Here is a 23,314-nt window from a genome sequence, read left to right as displayed (position 1 = left end):
GCAGACAGAGGATGGAAGACTGGGGCAGGGCCCCGTGAGGAGCCGTACACCTAACAAGGAGGTGCAGAAGTGTGCTTCTGTGCCCAGGCTTTGAATTATAATCCCAGCTCTAACCACATGACCTCTCTGAACCTCCACTTCCCCATCAGTAAAATGGGTATTATGTTATAATATCTCCCACTTTGTGTTGTCTAGAGGATAACATGAGAAAATGCATGCAGAGGACTTAACATAGTTTCTAAGCCGTAACTTAATAGATGTTGACTATTCTTTCATTCCACAAACATTTCTTAAGCTCTTATTATTATGTTTCAGATTCCATAAAAAGTACTGGGGACACAGTGGGGAATAGAGATGATGGTGCTGGCTCATAAAGCCTTAAAATCTGGTGGGAGAGCTGTTAATGATAACAAGAACAAAAATAATAATAGGAGGATTATTTATAAATGTTAAGATGGATGATGATCAAGGAGAGAAGGGATAAGGCTTCCTACAAGGGATCGTGAGGAGGGGCTGCATGGGAGAGAGACTTGGGTGGGAGAATTGGCTGGGCTTGGAGGCAGATGGAGAGTGGGTGTTGAGGGAGAGGGAGGAGTCTCAGATGCAGCCCAGGTTCCTAGTTCTGGTGACAGAGTGATTTTGTTAATAGAGATCAGGGATAAATGGGAAGAAGCAGGTGTTCAATGGATCAAGGAGATGAGTAAGGTTTTGGATTTCCGGGGGACATGAGCAGTGAGCAGTTCCACTGGGGGCCTGGAGAACAGGGGAGAGTTCCAGCAGGGCACAAAGGTTTGAAAATCATTTGTGGAGGCATAGGGTGAGGGTGGATGAGATCCCCCAGAGTGGGCAGGTAGCACTTAAAACAGAGCTGATGGCCAATTACAGTTGTGAGGAAACCCTGGAATTAACGGATCTTACTTAAAGACTGTATTCCACCGGTGCTTAGCTGTGTGAACTCAGGCAAGTGTGAACTCTCTTAATCTCATTTGTCCTATTGCAAAATGGGGAGAGAAGTAGCCGCCCCACTACATACACACACACACAGTGACTTCCCATGGGCAGCAAGAATCCTGAACATTATGAAAGTCTGTAGACACGAGTGACCTCAGGGACTAGACTGACCTCAGCTGCCATGGTCATGCCTCTGCCGCTAAGCAGGGGTCAGGCATCCCCCACCGCAGCAGGCTGGTCAAGGCCTTGGCTTCTGATTGGGGCTGTGCCAGGACAGTGTAGTAGGCGGCTGAGAGATAAGCATATTACCAGGCCCTAGAGCAAATCAGAGCCAACCAGGGGAAAGGCAAACGGCAATCAGGGGAAGAAAGATAAACTGGCACCTGTTATGTCAGCTTCAGCAGCAGAAAAATCAGGAAAAAGCAGCCCACTTTCTGTCCCGGGGGAAAGAATAGGAGCTCACAATTTTGAGTACTTTTTGCACCCTGGGTTACTCACTCAGGTTATCACAGAAAATTCTCACAACCATCCTATGAGAACAGTACCTTGTTACTATCCCATTTCAGAGGGGAGGAAATTGAGGTTCAGATAGGAGTCACCTGAAGTGACTTCTTGCCTAAGTCACACAGCTAGTGAGTGATGGGGCTGGGACTCTATCCTAGCTCTAGCACCTTGACCATGACACAGAGAAATGGGAGATGGCTCCATGCCCTCATTCTTCCTCTGGTGCTTTCTCACTCACTGGCTGCTGCCAGATTTCTGCCATTTGAGTTTCAAAGAATCTTAGAACCTCATGAAAAGCCAGTAGAATTCTGGCTCATAGAATAGAGCTGTGTGACCTTGGGTAGATGCTTTCTGGGGTCAGTTACCCAAGGGCACAATAGCAGGACTGAACTAGATGATGCTGGAGGGGCCATCCAGCTCTGGCGTTGAAGGACCCATGATTCTAAGCACTTGAAACCAGCCCCCACCCAGCCCACCCTCACAGAGCCAGATGGCCAGAGGCAGATGAGTGGGCATGGGGAGGGGGCAGGGCTCCTCTGAGTCCCTGCAGAGGCCTCACCCCGCTCTATCCCTGCTTCTGTTTTGCTGTATTTGACGGTGGCCACGGTTTCCAGGAAAGAAGAGAGAGGCGGAAAAGTTAACTTTCCGCCACCCACACAAATATTTTTGGCCGGCGTTATCTTCACGTTGCCAAGCCAGGAGGGAGGGGTTGGCAGCAGCACCCTGATTCGAGGCTCCCTTCCAAGAAGGGAGGAGGACTCCCAACCCAGTGGGGGGCTGGAGTGGGCCCAGTGCAGGCCTGAGCCCCAGAGCACCCACCCCTGCCTGGGAGCTATGGGTCTCAGGACCCACAACAAAATTGGCAGCTGCCCCACTCTGAGCACCTGCTAATGGCTGGTATGAGCCATTTTCCTCACACTCCTGAGAGGCAGTGGTGTGAGTACAGTCTATACATAGGGAAACTGAGGCACATAGCGGTGACCACCATATCCAGAGTCACATGGGTGGTGAATGACAAAGCAGGATATGAATTGAGACTGCTGGAGTCTGTGCCCAGGGAATGTGGCCTTGGGACCCTCCCAAATTTCTGCTGCTCTCTATGTGGATGGGAAAGGCCACTGGCTTAGGAATTGGATCTGGGTTCAAATTCTGACTCCACCTCCCCAGGGCTGCCTAACCCTGGACAAGCCTCTTATTTCTGAGCTTCAGTTTCACTGTCTACAAAACAAGGCTTAAAACAGGACCTGCTTCCCAGGGTTGTTTGTAGGGATTAATAGAGAAAATATAGGCTCATTCCTTCACCCAGCAGAGAACAAGAAAGCACTACTGTGTGCGGCTCCCCTGCTGAGCTCCTGCAGGGGCTTGGTGAGCCTGGCATTCAGGGCCTCAACTGGCTGGTGCACACAAGCTTCAGAGAGCACAAGACACAGCTCAAGCACAGTCCAACCTCGGTCTGATTCCTCATTATCTGTGGTGTCCTCGCAGGCCAAAAGGGCCTACCTCATGGCTTAGTGGGATGTAAAGGGAGTGAGGGGTGGCTCTGAGCATTGGGGCATGGGCAGGTACATTGCAGGGGGCAGGGCTGGGGTCCTTGTTTTGACTTTCCCATTGACTCTCTGTGTCATGCGGGAAAATCACAAGATATGATTAAACAGTGGAAGACTAAAGTAGGCTGAAAGGGGATATATAGTACAAGAAGACTAGACCCTCATTCCTCCAAAGGCCCTTCTGGAAGAAGTCTTCCTACCTGGCCTTCCCACCTACAGTTTCTTCTTGTCTCTATCCTGCATGGGGTCTGAATGTGTTGCTCAACTGCTCAAGAGCATTCCATGGCACCCCACTGCTCACAGAATAAAGCAACATTGCAGATGTGGATTAAAAGGCAGACCTCATGATTGAGGGGCATGAAGGAGAGCTTCCTGGGCTGATGATCCATCAAGGCCCAATGAAGGCAAGAGGGCAAGCCCACTGAGGATGGATGTGAAGAACCACACAGGTTTGGATGGGCTGAGGCCAGGGCATGTTAGAAGAGCTAAGGGAGCTAAGACTAGGTGAAAAGATTGTGACAGTTTTTTGTTTGTTTTTTGTTTTGCCTTGACTCTCTGCTGCTGGCTGAAGAGACACTGTTCAGTCCTACAGGATTGGGGAAAACCACCACAAGGCCCAGCTTTGTGGTTGGGGCTGGCAGCAGCAAAGCCAGAGCCAAAGGCAGGAGACTGAAATAAGAACTGGTACGCAGGGTCCCTGTGAGGGAAGCATTTTGGAGCAATTGCCTTAGCAATGGGCATAGTGCCAAGCACATAAAATAATAACAATGATAATGGCTAATGTTTATGAAGTGATGATTATGACAGGTGCTATTCCAGACACTCAGCAAGCATCAACTCATTTGATCTTCATCACAACCCTACAAGGAAAGTGCTATTATTATCCCCATTCTGCAGATAAGGAAATCAAGCTTTCGTGACCTGCCAAGCTCACATGGCTAGTAGGTGGCTGAGTCAGGGTTCATATCCTGATGGTCTAGTTCCAAATATCACTCTTATCATAAGGCTGTACTATCTCAGTAATTTAAGTGGTTGCTGAATAAATGAATGAAATGATGAATGAATGAGAGAAAGAGATGGGAAGATGGAAGGAGATGGAAGGGAGGGGAGGGAGGAAATTCTCACCAATGTTTGGTACATTGCCTGGCACATTGAAGGCACTCAATATTTATTTATCAAGTGAAAAGATGAATGGGAAGTGAAAAAGGGACTATCTATATATAGCCTACGGGCAAAATGAAGCGACCCTGGGGTGCAGATGGCTCAGGGTGCACCTGCTCACCCTACCCCTATCTGGGGGCACTCAAAGCACTAGGGTAAGGTGGGGGTAATGTCTGGTCTGCCCAGATCTGAGTTCCCCTGCCACTAGGAAGAGAGCTTCTGTTGTCCTCAAGAATCTGATCTAGGAATACATTCCTGCCTTAGTATTTTTCTCCCCAGGAGAGGAGGGAAGTCAAGGTAAAGGGTTCCTTCTTCATGGTACCAAAGGCAGAGGGAATCCTAAGCCCTCCCAACCCCCAGAACCAGTGAATTTTCAGTTACCTTGATATGAATTCTTGAAAGAATCACTTCCTTTTACAACAGGGTCTCAGTTTTCCCAGCTGAAAAAGAACATGGGCAGAGTGGTTGGTAGGAGGGGAAGCGGCCAAAATTGATGCTACACCTGAATCCTCTCTGGGCTGGCCCAATCCCACTGTTTTCCAGCGGCAGAGTCAGTCCCAGGGGGATGTACACTGTGGTTTCATATGCCAACCCTCTCCTCTAGCACTGTAGGACAGACCAACAAATCCTGGCCTCCTTCCTCCTGCCTCAGCATCACCAACCTGGATGCCTGGCCTCTTCTCCTTCCTCCCTACTTCTCTCCTCCCTTCCATTCCTGTCCACCTCCTGGGGCTAAAGGGCCCAGTATTGGATGGGCATGGGGTGGAGCTGAGAGGGGCTCTGGGAGCAGCAGGAAACCACCCCTTGATACCAGGCAGTGGTGAGGGGCTGGGAAGAACTCCCAGCTGGGCACACTGGGTAGTCTTGGGTTCAGCCTCATAATAGCTGGGTAACTTTGGACAAGTCATTTCATCATACTGAATTTCAGGTGCCCTTTTGGTAGAATGGAGACCCAGTCATTAATTTATTCATTTGTTCACTCAACACGTGTTCACTGAACGCCTGCTACTGCCATCACTATTTTAAGTGCTGGCGGAACACAGTGAACAAAAGCGAAAGAAACTCTGCCCACGTGAAGCTCACATGTTAGTTGGGGTGGACAGATAATAAATAAATAAGAAAGTATGTCAGATGATGCTAAATATAATGGAAAAATAAGCCAGAAAGGGGGCCAGGGAGTGCTGTATGTCATTAAGATAAATTAAAACAGTAGTATTAATATGAAAAACCTTGACAGATGCCACATACGGCTTACGTATTTCAAGTTCACTATTATGTTACATTCTCATATGCAATTATAAAAAACATAAAATCAACATTAGTGGCAAACATAAGCCCTGCAAATCCCTGAGAGATACATTTCTTATGCTAATATTCTGATTATCCAATTGTTCTCTATGTTAGAACCTTCCTATTCCACTATGAATATGTCTGCCATATAGAACTGTGTATTTTTTGTTACCCTTATATTAAAAATATGATTTTACATATTATTTTTTGAGAACATTCTTTCCTAACATCATTAAATTGATATCTCCTCAATGTAAAACATATGATATACAATGAGTCTGGGGATAATTATAATGATATCACATGATGGTTGTGAAGATTAAATAAAGTAACCAGTATACGTGCTAAAAAAGATGCAGCTATTGTCATTATCACTATTTTTTTTGTGACGTGGTGTCTGAGAACAAAATTAAAACAATGGCTACCATTCGTTGAACATTTAATATGTGCCAGGCCCTGTGATTGTACACAGGATACATTATGATCTTGTTTCCTCCTCACAATGACATTATGAGGCCAGCACCTATTACTGTGGCAATTAACAGATGGGGATAGGGAGGCTTAAGGAGGGTGTGTCTCTGCCTGGGGTGCTAGAACAGGAAAATGACTTCAGTGGGAGCTGACAGCGGTGTGTGGGGTCTGGGATGGTCACTGGAGGTTTCCTGAGGGTCTGGGGAGAGGCCGTTTCACAAAGAGCAAAGAGCTGTTCATTCTGGCCCTGGATCTGCCACACACTCTGAGACCCTGGCCACAACCCTCTGCTCTTGGGCCCCAGTGACTCACACGATCACAGAGCTGGGTTTGGGGTCTCCAAGTGCTCTTCCAGCTCTGGATTGCCTGTGGACCTAGGATGCTGTGGAACTCGAGCTCATTTCAAATGGACTTGCTGAATCCAGCCTGCTCACAGCATCAGCCAAGTCCCCTGCTTGTCATTTCTATTTCTGCCCTGCTGGTTTATAAATACGTGGGCTAGGGAACCAGCTTCAGAGAAACTGGGGAGACTGAAATCACAGTTATAAATACAGGGCCGAGGCCAGCCAGGGGTGAGCAGAGGGGGTGGCAGGGTCAGGGCCAGCTTGGAACACCATACCCTGCACCCAGTCTGGTCTCCTCATGGCCACACCAAGAAAATGAGGGCCTGATGGGGAGAGACTTGCCCAAGGCCACACAATCAGTGTGGGTTGGGAGCACAAGGCCCCTGGCTGCTCACTGCCACCTACTACCCACATTCACAAGGGCTCCCTCACCCTGCTGGGTTATCAGAACATGATATTATGGTTTACATTTATAAAATAAACTTATGCTGATAACATACTGCTTTTGAGGGGTTTTTTTATTTATTTGTTTGTGGGTTTTTTTTGAGACCAGGTCTTGCTCTGCTGCCTGGGCTAGAGTGCAGTGCTGTAATCATAGCTCACTATGGCCTCAAACTCCTGGGCTCAAGTCATCCTCTTGCCTCAGCCTCCAAAACAGCTGAGACTACAGGAGTCCACCATGATACCTGGTTAACTTTTCTCAATTTTTTTTAGAGACGGTGTCTTGCTATGTTGCCCAGGTTGGTCTTGAACTCCTGGCCTCAAGCAGAGTTCCTAACTCAGCCTCCAAAAATGCTGGGATTACAAGTGTGAGCCACCGTGCCCAGCCGTGCTGCTTTTTATCTGTTGCATGCATCGGAGTTCTCAAGTCTTTAACTGTAGACGGGGTTCTGGGACTAAAAACTCAGAAAATTCCTAACCATATCTACCTCCCACCCAAGAGGACCACCTGCTCACCTTGCCAAGTGGTCCAGCGTGTGCTGAAGCCGACATACTGATTCAGCCAATGTACACATCATTCCCCAAATCTGCAGTCAGGGACATCAGATAGGGGCTTGAAATGGACCGGGGGGTGCAGGGTGGGGGAGTAGCTATGCCCTGGAAACAGGCAGAATACTATAGATCAAGGATCTATAGTATAGTATTCAGACAGCCAGTCAAACTTTTATCAGCACATCACTGTTTAAAACCCATGGCTACGGCACCCCTACCACCTCTGTTTCCTGGCTGTCTAAACTTGAGTCAATTACTTTACCTCCAAGGTCCTCCATTTTTTCATCTGTAAAGTGGGACCCCTAGACACACCTGCATCACAGCTGCTGGGAGGGCTACATGAGCTTGTGCTCCTCAGGGTTAGTACCATGGTTCCCAAAGTTGGCCACACCATTAGAATCATCTGAGTATCATTGACATGTTCCAAATTCCCAGCCACACCCTAGATGAATGAAATCAGAACCTCTGTGTTAGTACCTGGGATCAGTGTATCTTGAAGTTCCCACTTCCTGTGTGCAGGTGGGTCTGGGAACCAATGGCCCTTTGCAAACACTGCGTAGCTGTCCAGTGACCCTACAAGAATGGGGATCCTACAAGACCCCTCATTCCTGCTCTACTTTTCTTTTTTTTTGGAGACAGAGTCTCACTATGTGGCCCTGAGTAGAGTGCCGTGGTGTCACAGCTCATAGTAACCTCGAACTCTTGGGCTTAAGCAATTCTCTTGCCTCAGCCTCCCAAGTAGCTGGGACTACAGGTGCCCACCACAACACTCAGCTTTTTATTTGGTTGTAGTTGTCATTGTTGTTTGGCAGGCCCAGGCTGGATTCAAACCTGCCAGCTATGGTGTATGTGGCTGGCACCCTAGACACTGAGCTATGGGCGCTGAGCCCCTGCTCCATTTTTTAACTCACAGAGTTTTATCCAAAAAAAAAAAAAAAAAGTGTATTAATACTGACAGGAAAGGATATCTAAATCTGAGGCAGTGGGAGTGGGGGGGTGGGGAGAAAAAGAAAAGGCAAGGTAAGAAAAATGGTACAGTTATGGGCTCTGGCTTGGAACTGTCTGAATTTAAATCCTGACTCAGCCTCTAATATTCAATTAATCAGGACATTAATAGAAATCATCTAACAGGGTTACAGTGATTGGATGAGACCATGCATGTAAGCACAGAATAGAGCCTGGCTTATAGTTAGTATTCAAAAAAATTCCTCATTATTAAGAGAATACATTCTTTATAGGCAGACTCTGGTATGTACCTATAAAAGGCAAAACTAGGACCAATCACAGAGGTAAATTCAAGAGAAGGAAGAAATCAATTAAGTTTGAAAGTAAATTTGTGGCGGGAAAAAAAGAATGGTGGGTTTTGTTTGTTCTGTTTAACAGTCTAACCAGCCTAAAGAATGCAAGAATGGTAGGAACGAGCGGCCCTTGCCCTCCCCCCGGCAATGTGGGCCTGGCCCCCCACACTGCAGAGGAGATGGGCCATAGGCTTATTGACCCCAAGGAGGCCTCACTTCATGTGGTACCCAGCTGGCTAGACTGGGAGGTAGAGGAGCTTCAGCCTGGCCTCTCCTCCCATTCCAGAGAGTCAAGTAGACTCTTTTGGACCCACAGCCCAAATGTTCATGAAATTGTCTCAGCCAACTTGGAGGGCTTGGATTTAGGATAGCAACATCAGTGCATAGTGTATGCCAATGGTTTCTGCCTGGACTACCACCGACAATCACCAATGACAAAAATAATCATTTATTGATTCTACCCATGCACTTAACCCCTTTCAAGTTTGAAAGGGAGGATAGTGTAGAAGCGTGCTGTCCAGCACTGTAGCAACTAGCCACTTTCAAGCACTTGAAATGTGGCTAGGCCAAATTGAGATGTGCTGTAAATAAAGAATACACACCAGATTTCCAAGACTTAGTACCAAAAAAAGAATGTAAAATGTCTCATTAACAACTTTTTTTTTTTTTTTTTACATTTATTACATGTTAAAATGACGCTATTTGGAGTTTAAGTAAATGCATTATTGAAATTGATTTCACGGGTTTCTTTTTTTCCATTTTTTTTGTTTTACTTTTTTAGTGTAGATGCTAGAAAATTTAAAATTACTTATGAGCTCACATTACATTCTGACAGACATTTGAAATTCTCTATTGCCAGACTCCCGTGCTTCAAATGTATTCTGCATTCTGCCACTTGCTAGCTGTGAGATCTTGGATAAGTTACATGACTCTCTGTCCCTCAGTTTCCTCATCTGTAGGTACTGTAGTACCTACCTCCTGTGGCTGTAGTATGGATTTATATGTGTCTGGCCCAGGAAAGTACTCAATAACGATCAGCTACCCTAGACTCTCTGGCACTGCACTGAATGATTTCCTTGGATTACCACATACCTTAATAGGTACTGAGCTCCCTGTCACTAGTGGTGAACAAGTAGAGCCCAGGAAACTCCTCAGCAGGCTTCTCTGGAGGGAGTCCAAAAACTGGATGTGAGGGAGGCACTAGAAGGAATGGTCTTTGATAGCTATCAGCACCAACACTAGGTAATACGGCCATCTACCCTTGCTTGGTGTTCTCCATTAATCCTCACTTACCCATCACATACTCTTTTTCCTTCCTCAATTTCCATTCAACCCAATGGAATGTCATAAATACTCATAGATGCCCTTGAGCCTTCCCTTACAGGAAGGACCACTATTGGTGAATATGCTAAGTTTAACTAGAATTTTCAGCTGCCTTCCCATACTGTTTACATTCCTCCTCTGTCGGCCCACTCTGGCAGGTTCTTAAAAGTCAACTGACCATAACCCTACAAGAAAACCAGACAGAGCATGACAAGACCATCACCCCCCTCATTCTTGGCATTCTACCTTTATTAATGAAGCCTAACATCAGATTAGCTATTTTTTTCTTTCAATAACTACATCCCTGTTGGATCTTATTATGCATGTGGTCCACAGAAACATCACTATACAACTGCTACTTTTCTGCCTTATTAAAAATATCCTATATATCTGTGCAGTTGACATTTTGAGCCCTGTGGAGGACCTGGTATCTAAATTAGTTTGGCCCCAAGCAAGCAAGGACTCTCAGAAAAGGGCAGAGCCAAGATGCAACCTATCAAAAGAAGATAACTCCTCTTCCTACCACACACATAGGATTAAATAAAATAATGGGAGGGAAACATGTTTTGTCAACAGTTACCCAAAACTATTATTTTAAAAGTTCGGGATATACTTGTTTGGGCAATGGCTGGTGGAGGAACAGTGCAAAGGTGAGAGGTACTGAACAGGTAAGGTCTGAGGAACAGAAATGCAGGCTTGGAGTGGAGGCCATGGAAGCTGGAACCCTGCAGAGTTGACGGTCCAGCCAGCCCCCAGTCCCCACTTCTCCTCTTTGCTGCAACTGGGCCTCCACACACTCAGACATCAGCCCAGGTCCTCTCACCTCCTGTGGCTGTGAGCAGGTCACTTTCCCTCCTTGATGGCAATAGTGGAGGTAGAAGAGCTGACCCCAGTGCCCGGAACAGAGTGAGAGCCTCGTGCCCTCACAGGCAGTGTGGAGGAGTGGCCAGCAGTGGGCTCTGCACTCCAGAGGCCTACTGTGGAGTAGCCAGCACACGAGCCATGCGACCCCTGGTGAGTTACTGCCCCTCTCTGAGCCTCAGTTTCCCCATCTGCAAACCCATGCTAATGACCCATGCTAACCCACCTCATAGGGTGGTTGTGAGGATTAAACAAGATAAGCAAAGAGCTTAGAACAGAGCCGGGCTCACGGTTGGTGCTCAGTACATGGTAGATGTGTTACTGCGGTGAGGTGGTCGAGCCAGAGTGAGTTGTTGGGGCAGAGGGGACGGAGGAGGTTGAGCTAGAAGGAGCTTCAGAGACTTATCATCCCAGCACCTGCCTCCATCCCGGCTGTGTGTCTGTGCATGTGTGTGTATGTACATGTGTACATTGTGTATATTTATTTGGGTGTGTATCTGTGTGTATATGTGCATGTGTGCATGAGTCTGTGTGTGTATGTGTGTATCTGTGTGCCCTTATGTGTGTCTTTTATGTATCTGTGTCTTTATCTGTGTGTGCACATGTGTATATTATCTCTTCTGTGTGTGTCTGTTAATCTCTAGTGTCTCCTTGTATATATGTCTGTATGTGTCCATGTGTATATCTGTCTGTGTCCCTCTGTGTGTGTACGCATGTATGTCTCCGTACATACATATATACATACATATATATCTGTGCATATGTCTCATTGTGTATCTGTCTGCATGTGTTTGTTTGTCTATAGGACTGTGTGTAGCTGTGTTTGCATCAGTATCTGTGTGTGTGTTTGTCTGTGTCACTGTGTATGCGTGTGCCCCTGTCAGCGTGTGTATCTCTGTGTGTGCACACATGCATGCATGTCGTGGGGGTGCTGGAGCCCGTCTGCAGAGCTGCTGGGAGTGGCCCAGGAGGTGGCTGGGCCAGACCAAACAACCCCAGCAAGCCCAGAGCTCCAGGCTTTCTCCTGTTTGCTTTCTTCCTCTCCTTTCCGGCTCCCCTTTAACTCATTCCTGCTTCCAATGCAGCTGAAGGGAGGCCCTGCCAGGGCAGGCACTGGGGGCCTTCCTCTTCCTCCTCCCTGCAGGATTTTCCAGTGTCTGGTCTCCACCCCTCCAGCCGCTGCCTCCTGCCATGTGGCCCACACACAGGCCCCTTCCCCTCTCTGGGCTCAGTTTCCTGACTTCCCTCATTTCTCTAAATACTCTTCAGGTACAAAACCATTGACTGTTCTTGCTGTCAGTGCTAACGAAGAAAAGGGTAATGATCACCCCCCATCCCAGGGGGGTGATCATTCCTAGGCAGAAAATTCTAGGAGGTGTTTTGGTAGCGTTTATGGCAAGATTTGAGACTAGCCCCCGGAGGGGAGCCTCACCTGGGACCCCAGGGCTTCTGGTCACCTGTCCTGACTACTCACAAAGGGTGTGGTCCTGCTGGGGACTAGAGGGAGTATTAAATGGGAGCAGTATGAAGGGCAAAGGTGCCTCAATTTCCATTCAGGTAGAGTATGTCCATTGTGCACCTGTTATGTGCCAGAAGTTTAGGGTTGGCTTATGTAACCTTCACAGCTGCCCTGTGAGGTAGGGACTATTCCTGCCTCTTCTATAGATAGGGAAACTGAGACCCAGAGGGGTTAAGTAATATGACAGAGCCAGTGGACCAGGGTGAGACTGGAACCCAGGCCAGGGAAAGGATTGGTTCTCTTCTCATCTCAGGGCACATCACTCATTGCCTTGTCTCCCCTATGAAAAGGGCAGACAGTGACACCCCTATCCTTTAAGTCAGCAGAGTGACTGGCAGGCCCAATATCTTTGAACTACAATTTCCCCAGTGCCAGCTGAAGTGTGTGCTAGGCTTCTGTACTAACACCATGTGAATCTTCATGACAACCCATTTTACAGATCTGGAAGTAGAGCTGAAGAGACACACCGATCTGCCAAGTTCCCACAGCTGCTACAGGAGCAGCGCAAGGGTTCACCTGACTTCTTTTCTTCTTTTTCTTTTTTCCTAACTTGACAGCAAAGTTTAGTTTTCCCTTGCCTAAAGTTAATATTGTCACAAATAGACCTGAATGTGACTCCATCGGTAAACTGTTTTATCACTACTTCCATACTCAGCCTCTACCAAACCCAAGAAGAAGAAATTTAAGGAAGCAGGGAGACCAGGGCATCACTGTCAGTGGGTAAGCCAAATTTAACTAGAATCCTCTGCCTCCATCCCAAGATTGCTTATGCAGACTGTGGTTATGTGAATAGTTTCATTTCTAAATGAGAATGCTTCTTTGGGAAAGAGTAGCTCTTTAAGTTCATGTGCCACCTCCCACCCCCAGGTCAGGCAGCCCTGTCTATAATGATGCCCATATAGCTGCCTTGCGTATCATAAAGCAGGTCTCTGTTTGCCCTTGGCCTTGGGTGTAGCTGCTAGTGGTTCAGCAGGACCCATAAGGCCACTGAAGCCAGGTAGAATGAGACGAGTTCTGCAGGCAGGAACTGTGCCCCTGCCTCTGGCCAATTGCTTTCCCAGGGTTTGAAACAGCTGGCTCAGGCCTCAAGAGAACCTAGACACAAAGAATATGGATGAGTCTCTGTGGCCTACCCTGCTGCAGGGAGCCCAACACCTACACTCACAGGGTGCGTCCCCATAGGAAAGGCACATTTCTGTAGGAACAAGAACCTCCTAGAAGAACGATGTTGCACCGTTCTGTAGGGCAAAGATAGAGAATCACTTCAGCCTCAACAAGGATGAGCTCTTGCAAGTAGAGAAAAGGAGGGCCAGAGAAGGCAAGGATCTCACCTAAGGTCACACAGCAAGTTAGCATCAGGGCTCAAATGGACCCACCCCTGGCCTTCTTCCTCTGCACCTGCTGCCTCCCGAAGAAGGGGCCATGAATTCATCCCCACCCAGGACATTGTACACATTTTTGAGCCAAAGCTTGGTACCCTTTGCCTTTTGAGGGCTGAGACAAGGAAGAATAATCCTGGAAGTTGCACTTCTTGCAACAGAGCAGGGTCAGGCTTCCCTAGAGAGTGGTGATAAGACAAATCACCAAGGAATATCCACATTCAAGCAATTATCATCACAGGTAATAATAGCAATAGCAAACCCCACAGGAAGAGAGGAGGGCAAGGGTGGATGTCCTTTACCAGTCCAGTCTGGAGAAGTTACTGGGGAGCTCTGCCAAAGGGATACCACCCAAGCCCTTGTATCCTTTCAGGGTACCCCTCCTGGATCAGTCCCAGGCTGGAAGATACCATGCAGCCAAATGGCCAGTGTCAGGACTGAATGACAGGAAAGGCCAAGGCCAGGGTGGCCTCTTGCCTACACCCCTACTCCGGTGATTCAAAGCAAGCCTGAGGCTGGACAAAGCACTTGAGAATGTTAGTCAGGGGACAAATCTCTTTCCCAAACTCCCTGCCTTTGACCTTGGGCATCCTGCCCTCACCTGGGCTGGGCTGATCTTTTCCCCAATTCTGCTTGTTCCATCCTCCCACGAGGCACACACAGTGCACACACACACACACACACACACACACCCAAAGGTGGCAACTGGGCTTCCCACTCTGTAACCACAAAATTATAGGGCTGCTGGTTTGTGGAGCCCAAAAGATGGTCTATACAGTAGATCACATCTTCAGGCCCTAGACAGCCAGAATTAACACACTTTTAAGCATTTAAAATGGTGGAAGCCCACTGCCAAAACAGACAGGACCCAGGGTGTTTTATTGGTCCCCAGTTTTCATTCCTTTGGGTCAACTACACTTTTATTTATACCTACTCACTGGTTGATATGCTATTTATACATCTTTCCCTAAGGGAGGTAAAACCAACACACAAGCTGGCTATCCACGTGGCACCATCCCATGAACTGCCAGAAGTATGCACACCTCACTTGGGGAAACACTATCTTGGCCCAACCTTGCCACTGTATGGATAGGGAAACTGAGGCCTGGAGGTGGGAGGAGAGCTGCCCACCATCCACAGTAAGCCCCCTGGATGGGACTGGATAGGCCCACTGCCATCTCTATGATGGCCACAGGCAAGCTGTTCCCTCACTCGGCCTAGGTTTGCTCACATTCCAGGGCTACAGTGATAATGCCAAACTCCTGGAGGTGACTACTCTAAAAAGATGAAAACAGATATGGGAGGAGAAGGAGCAGAGGAGGATGGAGGCCACGGGGTGCTCAGTGAGGACCATCATCCACTCACCTGGGGTGTCTCTCCACCCACCGGACCCTCCCAGGAGGCAGCCAGCAGGCCCCAAGCTCTGGGCAACAGATAGGAGTCTCCCCAGGGCTCAGGCCACAGGAGGACAAAAGGGAGACCACTCGAGCCCTGTGAACAGGGACACTCTGATCTGCAGACGGGCTCAGGCAGAGATACAGACACACACTCATTCTCCCAACATGCACACATGCAGAACTCAGACATTCACTCACACTCTTTGATACACTCTCATTTGTACAAATGCAAGTGACCCTGAGCCCTCCTATGCCGCCCCTCACCCACCAGGACACATGACGGGGCCAGTCTGCAACTTTCCTCCCCCAGTCCCAAGCCCCAGGCTTGGCAGCGTCTCTGCCTCGCTGCCTGGGAGACACATGTGGTTTCAGTTAGCAGCAGAGCGGGCATTTCCGTCCCAGACAGCAGGGCCCTGCCAGGGCCCCGGCCCCACAGGCACCCGCAAGAAGGGCCACCTCTGCCTCCACTCTCCCTCTGGCCATCCCAGGGACCCTAAGGCCCCTCTCCCCTGGAAGACCTCGCTCTCTCTCCCTGAAGTTGCCCCCTCACCTGGAGCCGGACACCACAGCCACTGGCACAGGGACCAGCTGTGCCCGGGCCCCGTCCACTGCTGCCGCCTCACTCTCACTCTGTCTGGAGCAGGCTGAGTGGGATGGGAGGAGGGCAGGGTGTCAGGGGGGCGGGCGGGAGGGAGGGGAGGGGGCGTGTGGAAACGAAACTTTAATAACAGAGCCCCTTTTGTTTCCGAGCATATGGGATATTTCATACATGCTGAAGACATTAGCCGTCTATATTTTTAAGGGCTCAGGCTAAAGGATGAATAAATACAGCCCATATTCTGCTCTGCAAACGTACACATGCAGAGTGCTGGCTTCTGGAGCATTTCAAAACCCAAAGAAAAAGCCCCTAGTGACACAGGACACTTAACAATAAATATGTTTCTAAAACCCCAGTCTTGCCTTGCTCCCTCTTGGAGCCACCTGGAGGACTTGGGGCTGCTTTTCTCCTATGGCACACCCCTGCTTCCCACAGCTTCTGTGGGGAGCAAGTCCCTGGAATCAACCCTCTACCCCTTTCCCAGGACCCCCAACTCCCAGTCAGATTCCAGAGTGTTAGAGTTCCAAAAAGCTTGGAAATCTCTCCTCATTGCAGAGACAGGGGGCCAAGGCCCAGAGAGGGGAAGGGACTTGCCTGAGGTCACACAGCAAATCAGTATCTTGGGCCAACAGTCAGTGCCTTCTTCTTTCAACGGGAGAGATCCCCCACTTCCTCACCTGGGGGTGGGGATGGGGAGACCCCAGGGGCCCTAGGGGAGGGCCAGCGTATGGGCTGGGAGAGTGCCCGCCTGCCTTTCCCCCTGGAGCGCTGCTCTGGGAACCCCCCCAACTCTGGGCACCCATCCAGGGGTGACGTCAGCAGGGCTGGGAACTGGGTCGGCCCCAGGAAATCCCCTTCAGGCTGGCAGATCCCAACAGGCCTGGAGACCTCAGGTGCAGGAGCCTCCCTCCCTGACAGCTCAGCTCCCAGTCACCTTATGCCCTCCATCTGGCCTCTGGGAACAAAAACAGAGGTCCAGATAGGGGTAGGCCTTGGCCAAAGTCACACAGCAAGGGGACAGCAGAACAGAACATTGAACTTGGATCTTCTTAGCCTGTGCTTGTTGGCACAGCTCTGCTGCTGAGCTGACCCTAGCTGCCTTCAGTCAGAGCTCCTGCCTCCTGGTCTGCACAGGTGTTTGCTCATTCTCCAAAGGTAGCTTCAGCTACCCTCTCCTGTTAGAATTCAGTAGCTGCCAAACCTTCCATTTGGTTAGGTGGTTAGCACAATGCAACCATGTGCTGCCATGACCATGCCATGCCTAGCACCAGTGCTGCAACAGGGACAGCCCACATCCTCCCCATGCTCATGGTTCAGAAAGCACCTCCATCTTCACCGACATCTCTCAGGGCTTCTTCACCAGTATGCCTTGCATAGGGACCACAGCTGTCCCCATCAGAGAGGTTAAGATACTTCCCCAGGCCACGCTGTTGGTAAGTGGCGAGGCTGCTCTCCAACCAAGATTCCCTGATTTCAGACCCAGCATGTGTAACTGTCTGGGGGCTTGTTCATGACATGGCCCCAGCCCTGGTCCCAAGACTGCCCAGCACCACATACCACTGAATGTCTTTGCATCTATTAATAGTCACTCTCCCGGCCCTGGCAGGCAGTCACCCCCAAATTCTCCCTGAAAAAGAAGTGTTGATACTGGAGCAGGACATCTGAGTTCTTTTCCTCACCCTGCCACTAGCAAGCTGTGTGAGGTCCCTTCTCTAAGCGCAAAGTTTTTCCCCTGTGAAGTAGAGACAACTGTTTCGTTGAACTGTGAAGATCACATGGCACGAAGGATGAGAAAGGGGCTTCACTCAGTAGGTGGTGATTTCCCTGTCTGGAATTTTTTGTTGTGAATGGAAACTGGCATTAAACCCTGTTTGGATTCTGACAGGCCCTGACGGGCCTCCTTGCCTACAGGTGGCCCGGTAAAACCTGCACCTGCAGCCAGAGTCAGCTTCTGAAAAAGCCCTTCTGTCTCCACACCCCACTGCAGACTGACACGGGTGCCCCAAGCCATACAGGGGGTGAGAGGGGATTCAAGAGCCCTGTGAGCCCGGCTCCCCCGGCTGCCCCTTCCTCCCTACCTAAGCCCCAGACCTTCTACCCATGCTGGACGCCCCCTTGGGCTTCTGGGGAGCCCTCCTCCTGCCACCAGCCTCCTCCTGCCACCAGCAGCATCACCTTCCACTTCCCCGCCAGCTCACCGATGAGAGTTTTGGTGCACAGATGTGGAACTCTCCGTTGGTAACAGCTCAGAGGCCTTTTTAGAAGAGGAGCTTCCAGGCCCTGCATGGTGGCTCATGCCTGTAATCCCAGCACTTTGGGAGGCCAAGGTGGGCAGATTGCCTGAGCTCATGAGTTCAAGACCAGCCTGGGCTAGAGCGAGACCCCACCTCTAAAAATAGCCAGGCGTTGTGAGCACCTGCAGTCCCAGCTACTTAGGAGGCTGAGGCAAGAGAATCGCTTGAGCCCAAGAGTTATAGGTTGCTGTGAGCTGTGACGCCATGGCACTCTACCAAGGGCAATAAAGTGAGACTCTGCCTCAAAAAAAAAAAGAAGATGAAGAAGAAGACGAAGAAGAAGAGGCGCTTCCTAGGAGTTCTGGACTGGGTTCTGCATTAGGAAGTTTTCCAGGCAGGTGAGAAGTTACTGTCTGGATGTTAATTATTTCACAAAATAAGAATAAAACTGCCATTCGTGAAGCACTTTCTCTGTGCTTCTATGCTCTATGCTCATTCTTGACAACCATGTGAGGTGGGGAGGGATACTGAACCGTTTGCCTAAAATCCCCAGGCTGTCAGGGGCAGAGCCTATACCCACATGTGGCCTGCTGGCTCCAGTCTGGGCTCTTACCTGCTGATCAGACTGGCTCTGGGGTCAGTGACAGTATGAGCCCTCAGAAGAGCGAGACTCAGCCTCAGACTTCCCTCCCTCCCTGCAGCAGTGCCAGGCAGAGTAACTTGTTCTGAACTGGCATCAGTGACTGTTGGCTGAATTGAACACCATAGTGGCCCTGATGAGACTCTCAGGGGGAAAGAGGGAGCGTGTGTCTGAGCACATGTGTGCGTGTGTGTTTCCACAGCTTGGGAGGCTCTGCTCAGCATTCACAGAGCCCATGACCATGATGCTGCCTGGAGGGCAGTGGATGCATATATGTGGGTTTCCACCGCTGACTAACATGAGGGTTTTGACCCCCTCTGTTTCTGATCCTGGCCAGTTCACCCTTCTGTAGGTAATCTGATGGTCTTTCCCTCCTAGGAAGTCACTATATTGTTCCCAAACTAATATGGACACCAAATCAGCCCAGCCCGCTCTGGCTCAGAAATACTGGGCTCAGTGACTCTCCTGTGTATGCTGACAGGAAAGGGTGGGAGGCAGCAAGACGGGGCAATGCCCAAGAAAGCAAAGGGTGTAGAGTAAGAGGCATCAAGTGGACATTTAAAGAAACAGGAAGGCCCTGAACTCACTGTCCAGATTGGCTGAAGCCACAGGAAGGCAGCAGGATTATCCCGATTCCCGAGAACGGCATACCAAGACACAGCACTAGGTGCCCGAACCCTGACTCTCACACCAGCCTTACCATCCAGGCTCCCCTGCTCCAGTTCATAATTCAAGAAGTTAGGAGGGTACCACCCTCGCAGACTCTGTTGGCGGGGCGCTTGGTGGTCAGGAGTTGTAAAATGTGCACACCATCTTCCCTAACCCTCCAGCATCCATGGCCTTATTCAGGAATTTGAATGGGAAGCCTAAGTCAATGCCAGAGGGGGCAGCCCCTCTGTGTCCCCTCCCCTTGCTCAGCACGACCCTGTTCATTGGACCACATCTCCCCAGGGACCTCAGGAAGGTACCCTGGGTGGTGGTGGTGGGGGGGGAATCGCAGGCCCAGGAACCCTCATCTGTGGCAGAGCAACCTTCACCAGGGCCCCCTCTGACACATGAGCCATCCTGATCAGATCACTAGTAATTGAGTTGCCTTAGGGCGGGGGGTAAATTCCATCCAGATGTGGAGGGCCGGGTGGGCTTCCTGAGCAGACAGGGGTGGGGTACTGATACATGGGGGGCATGCCGTCCACTCATCAAGTACTATCCTCTTCTGAAAAAGCCAGAGATAGAATTTCAAGGCCAGGATATCTGAGTCCAGCCCCCTTCATGGGCAGATGGGGAAACTAAGACCTGGAGAGCTTAAAGAGCTTAGAGAGCAGAAGGGACTAATCCAACAGTAAGTGACTGGTGGATTTGTTAGGCCAGGATCCCAGATCTCCTCCCTGGCCAGATCTCTTTAGTCTGGGGGCCTTTATATGGAAGTAGGCTAGACAGGCCTCTCCCCTAAGAATCACTATCAAGCCCTGGCCTAGGAGGTCAGGAAGTAGAAAATCTGTGGTTAGGGGAGGCTCTAATCACCTTCAGCTTAAACTCCCAAACCAGAGCAAGCTCTGTGCTCTGCTGCAGAGACTGTGGGCTGGGGGAGAAGGCTCCAGGGGCAAGGCCACAAACACCAGGCCCCGCCCCCACCTGCCTGCCCTTGCACCCTCATGGGAGAGCCTGTGGCCTGGGCCTATTTTCCCAGGGGAGGCCCCTCCATGCTTCTCTCCTTTGACCTCCCCTGGCCACATACCTTCCTGGCTCCTTTGGGCTGACTTACGGGAAGGCAGGAAGGGGCCAGCCAGCTGGGGGTGGGGGGCATGAGAACTTGGAGAGAATGAGAGGAAATGAGGGGGGAGTGGGCTAACATGGGGGGAGGCTACGACGGGAATTTTTTTCCTCCTGCCTCATGTTTTGGCTGCCTCAGTATGAACATGTCTAGGCGCCTTATCACGAAGGCCAGCACAGTCTGCATGAGAAAGAAAATAGTGTCTGCAACGGGAAAAATTACATCTTGATAAAATATCCCCTTGGAATGGTATTGTGGGCCTCTTATCAGTGGGTGGCTGGGCCCCACATACCTCTTGTCTGTCCCCAGGCCCCCACCCTTTCTTTTCCTTCCCCCTCCCATCACCCACACCTTATTGCCTCTCCAGAAAGTGGCCTGTGCCTAAACTGTCAGGGAGGTCAGGTGACGCAAGTTCTAGTCCTATCTCTGTCACTGATGCTGTGTGACCTAGACCAAATCTCCTCTCCTCTCTGGGCCTCATCTTCCCTTCAGTAAAGGGTAGAGAGAGAGGGATGGGCCAGATGGTTTCTAAAGATCCTTCCAGCTCTAACACTTTGCAAGGCTGAGATTTTCATACTTTGTGCTTCTACATGTTTTGAAGTTTTCCATCCTTCACTGAAGTGCTGTCCTGTACTAAGTATCTCTGATCTAAAAGGCGCAAATCCCCTTCATTTTTATTAGACACATGAAGTTCTTACTTAATCCAACCCAGAGCCTGTACCGTTCACAAGAGGGTCTGACTCAGCTTCCACATGAGAAGTCCTACCAGTGGCATAGGGCTTTCACATTTTTTAGATGTACGTATTTTTTCCTCAAAATACATCTTACATGGAAATCCCTATAGAAACAGGCAATGAAGCAATTGTGCCTGCTCCCACCCATCCCCCTCCTCCACACTGTGCTCCTCCACAGCATCTGGGACCCCCCAGAAGCTCCTTGCAAACTTCTGGGGCAGTGAGTGGAGGTCTGAATACAGCAGCAGGAGTCCCCACTCAATGACTACCTTGCTGTGTGAACTTCAAAGAGACTTTCTCTCTCTCTGATCTTTGATTTTGTCACCTGAAAAAAATTGAAGGGCCAGGTGTGGTAGGCCAAGGTGAGAGGAGGATTTCTTCAGGCCAGGAGTTCAAGACCAGCCTAAGCAAGAGACCCTGTCTCTATTAAAAAAAAAATTAAAAAACTAGCCCAGTGTGGTGATGCACACCTATAGTTCTAGCTACTCTGGAGGCTGAGGTGAGAAGATCACTGGAGCCCAGAAGTATGGGACTACAGTAAGCTATGATCGTGCCACTGCACTCTAGCCTGGGCAACAGAGTAAGACCCAGTTTCAAACTAAATAAATAAAGGCTCGGCACCCATAGCTCAGCGGTTAGGGTTCCAGCCACATACACTGAAGCTGGTGGGTTTGAACCCAGCTCGGGCCTGCTAAATAACGATGACAACTGCAACAAAAAAATAGCTGGCCATTGTGGTGGACGCCTATAGTCCCAGCTACTTGGGAAGCTGAGACAAGAGAATCACTTAAGCCCAAGAGTTTGAGGTTACTGTGAGCTGTGATGCCGTGGCACTCTACCCAGGGTGACAGCTTGAGACTCTGTCTCAAAATAAATACATAAATAAATACAAACAAAATAAATAAGTAAATAATTGGAGGGGTACTGCTCCCATGCCCACTCACCAGGTTGTTGAGCGATAAATTCAAGAGTCAATGGGAAAATGCTCTGTAAACTGTAAGAGCATATTGAGGCTGATGGAGAACTTGGAGTCTTCAAATGTGAGACCTGGGAGGGCTTTTAGTGACCATCCCAGGGATGGCCAATTCTTTTTTTCTCTGTCGCATATTGGAAGAAGAGTTGTCTTGGGCCACACATTAAATATGCAAACACTAACAAAAGCTGATTAGCTAAAAAAGTGTTCATGCATACTTTTCATAATATCTACCACCACAGATAAGCAAGAAAAGTCCTCACAAAATCAGCATGCAGCCCACAGGCTGCAGGTTGGACACTCCTGGTCCATACAGATTCTTCCTCCTCCAGTTGGGGAAACAGAGGCTCAGAGAAGAAAGAGGACTTGACAAAGGCCAGACAGTGAGATAGAGCAGGTCCAGGGACAAAGTGAGGCAAGGGAGGTAATGAGACCCATTCTTTGGTCATCTGTCAGGAAAGCCTATCTGCAGGTTGAGGGAAAGACTGGTGGACTTTCAGGGATTCTGCCCAGCTTGTGGATTCAAAATGACTCAGAGCCTGGGCTTTCCCCTCTTCTAGCCTCCTGGCCCTGCAAGGTAGAGATGGGAGAAAGCCCCTTTCTGCAGCAGCCAAAGCACAGCTCTGTCCTGAGTCTCTGTTCCCTAATGATGCTCCCTCTGGCAGCGAAGTGCCATCTGCAATCGCCCAGCCCCACCCAACTAGCCTGCCCTGCTACCCTCCATACCCCCTTCAAGCATGAATCCTGGCCGGTGCACTGGGTCACACAGAGTACCTCTATCCTCTGTCCATCTGGGTGGCAGGACAGGAGCTAATACACGTCTGACTGTCTGCAGGCTGGAGAAGGACAGTGTCAAGGTCAGCATAGCCATGCAGGGCAGCCCCCTGTACCTGGCAGGGATATCCCTCCCCCATATCTGACTTCACTGACCACCTCATTTTGTGGTGTTTTGTCATTCCAGAGTCACATGCTGCCAGAGCTGTTAGTCCCCCAAGACCATGACAGGTACCTACACAGCTGCCAGATCATCAGTCCACTGGGCACATACTGCCCATGTTCTCTCCATGCCCAGACACTGCCTCAGCATTCCAGCCAGCACTGACCAACCAGAACAGGCATAAATGTTTTTACTATAGAAATAGGCCAAGCCACTCACAGTATGTAAAATATAGGTAGGGCCCAGAAAAGAGAGGAGACTCCCTAAAGTCTCACAGCAAATTAGGTACTATGTGGGGAACAGAATCCAGGTCTCCAGGCTTCCTCCTGCAATTCCTACAGACTGAACACCCATGAGAAAGGAACTTCCCTTCCTGTCCTGGTTCTGTC

General features: G+C 49.6%; 1 protein-coding gene across 3 annotated transcripts in view; it reads right to left on the bottom strand.

Moving 5' to 3' along the window:
* The window catches only part of SYNPO (synaptopodin), a 55,082-nt gene extending 39,427 nt beyond the window's left edge, over positions 1–15,655 (bottom strand). For all 3 annotated transcript variants that reach the window (XR_008375270.1, XM_053567156.1, XM_053567155.1), the window contains exons 1-2: positions 15,589–15,655; positions 4,545–4,603 (exon numbers count right to left, since the gene is read on the bottom strand). The gene's annotated coding sequence lies outside the window, so the exon portion shown is untranslated. The remainder of the gene's footprint in view (positions 1–4,544; positions 4,604–15,588) is intronic.
* Positions 15,656–23,314: the final 7,659 nt, after the last annotated feature.

Source organism: Nycticebus coucang, chromosome 17 (assembly GCF_027406575.1).
Source record: "Nycticebus coucang isolate mNycCou1 chromosome 17, mNycCou1.pri, whole genome shotgun sequence".
Lineage (NCBI taxonomy): Eukaryota > Metazoa > Chordata > Mammalia > Primates > Lorisidae > Nycticebus > Nycticebus coucang.
Note: the sequence above shows the minus strand (reverse complement) of the source record. Positions and strands in the feature narration are given on the sequence as shown.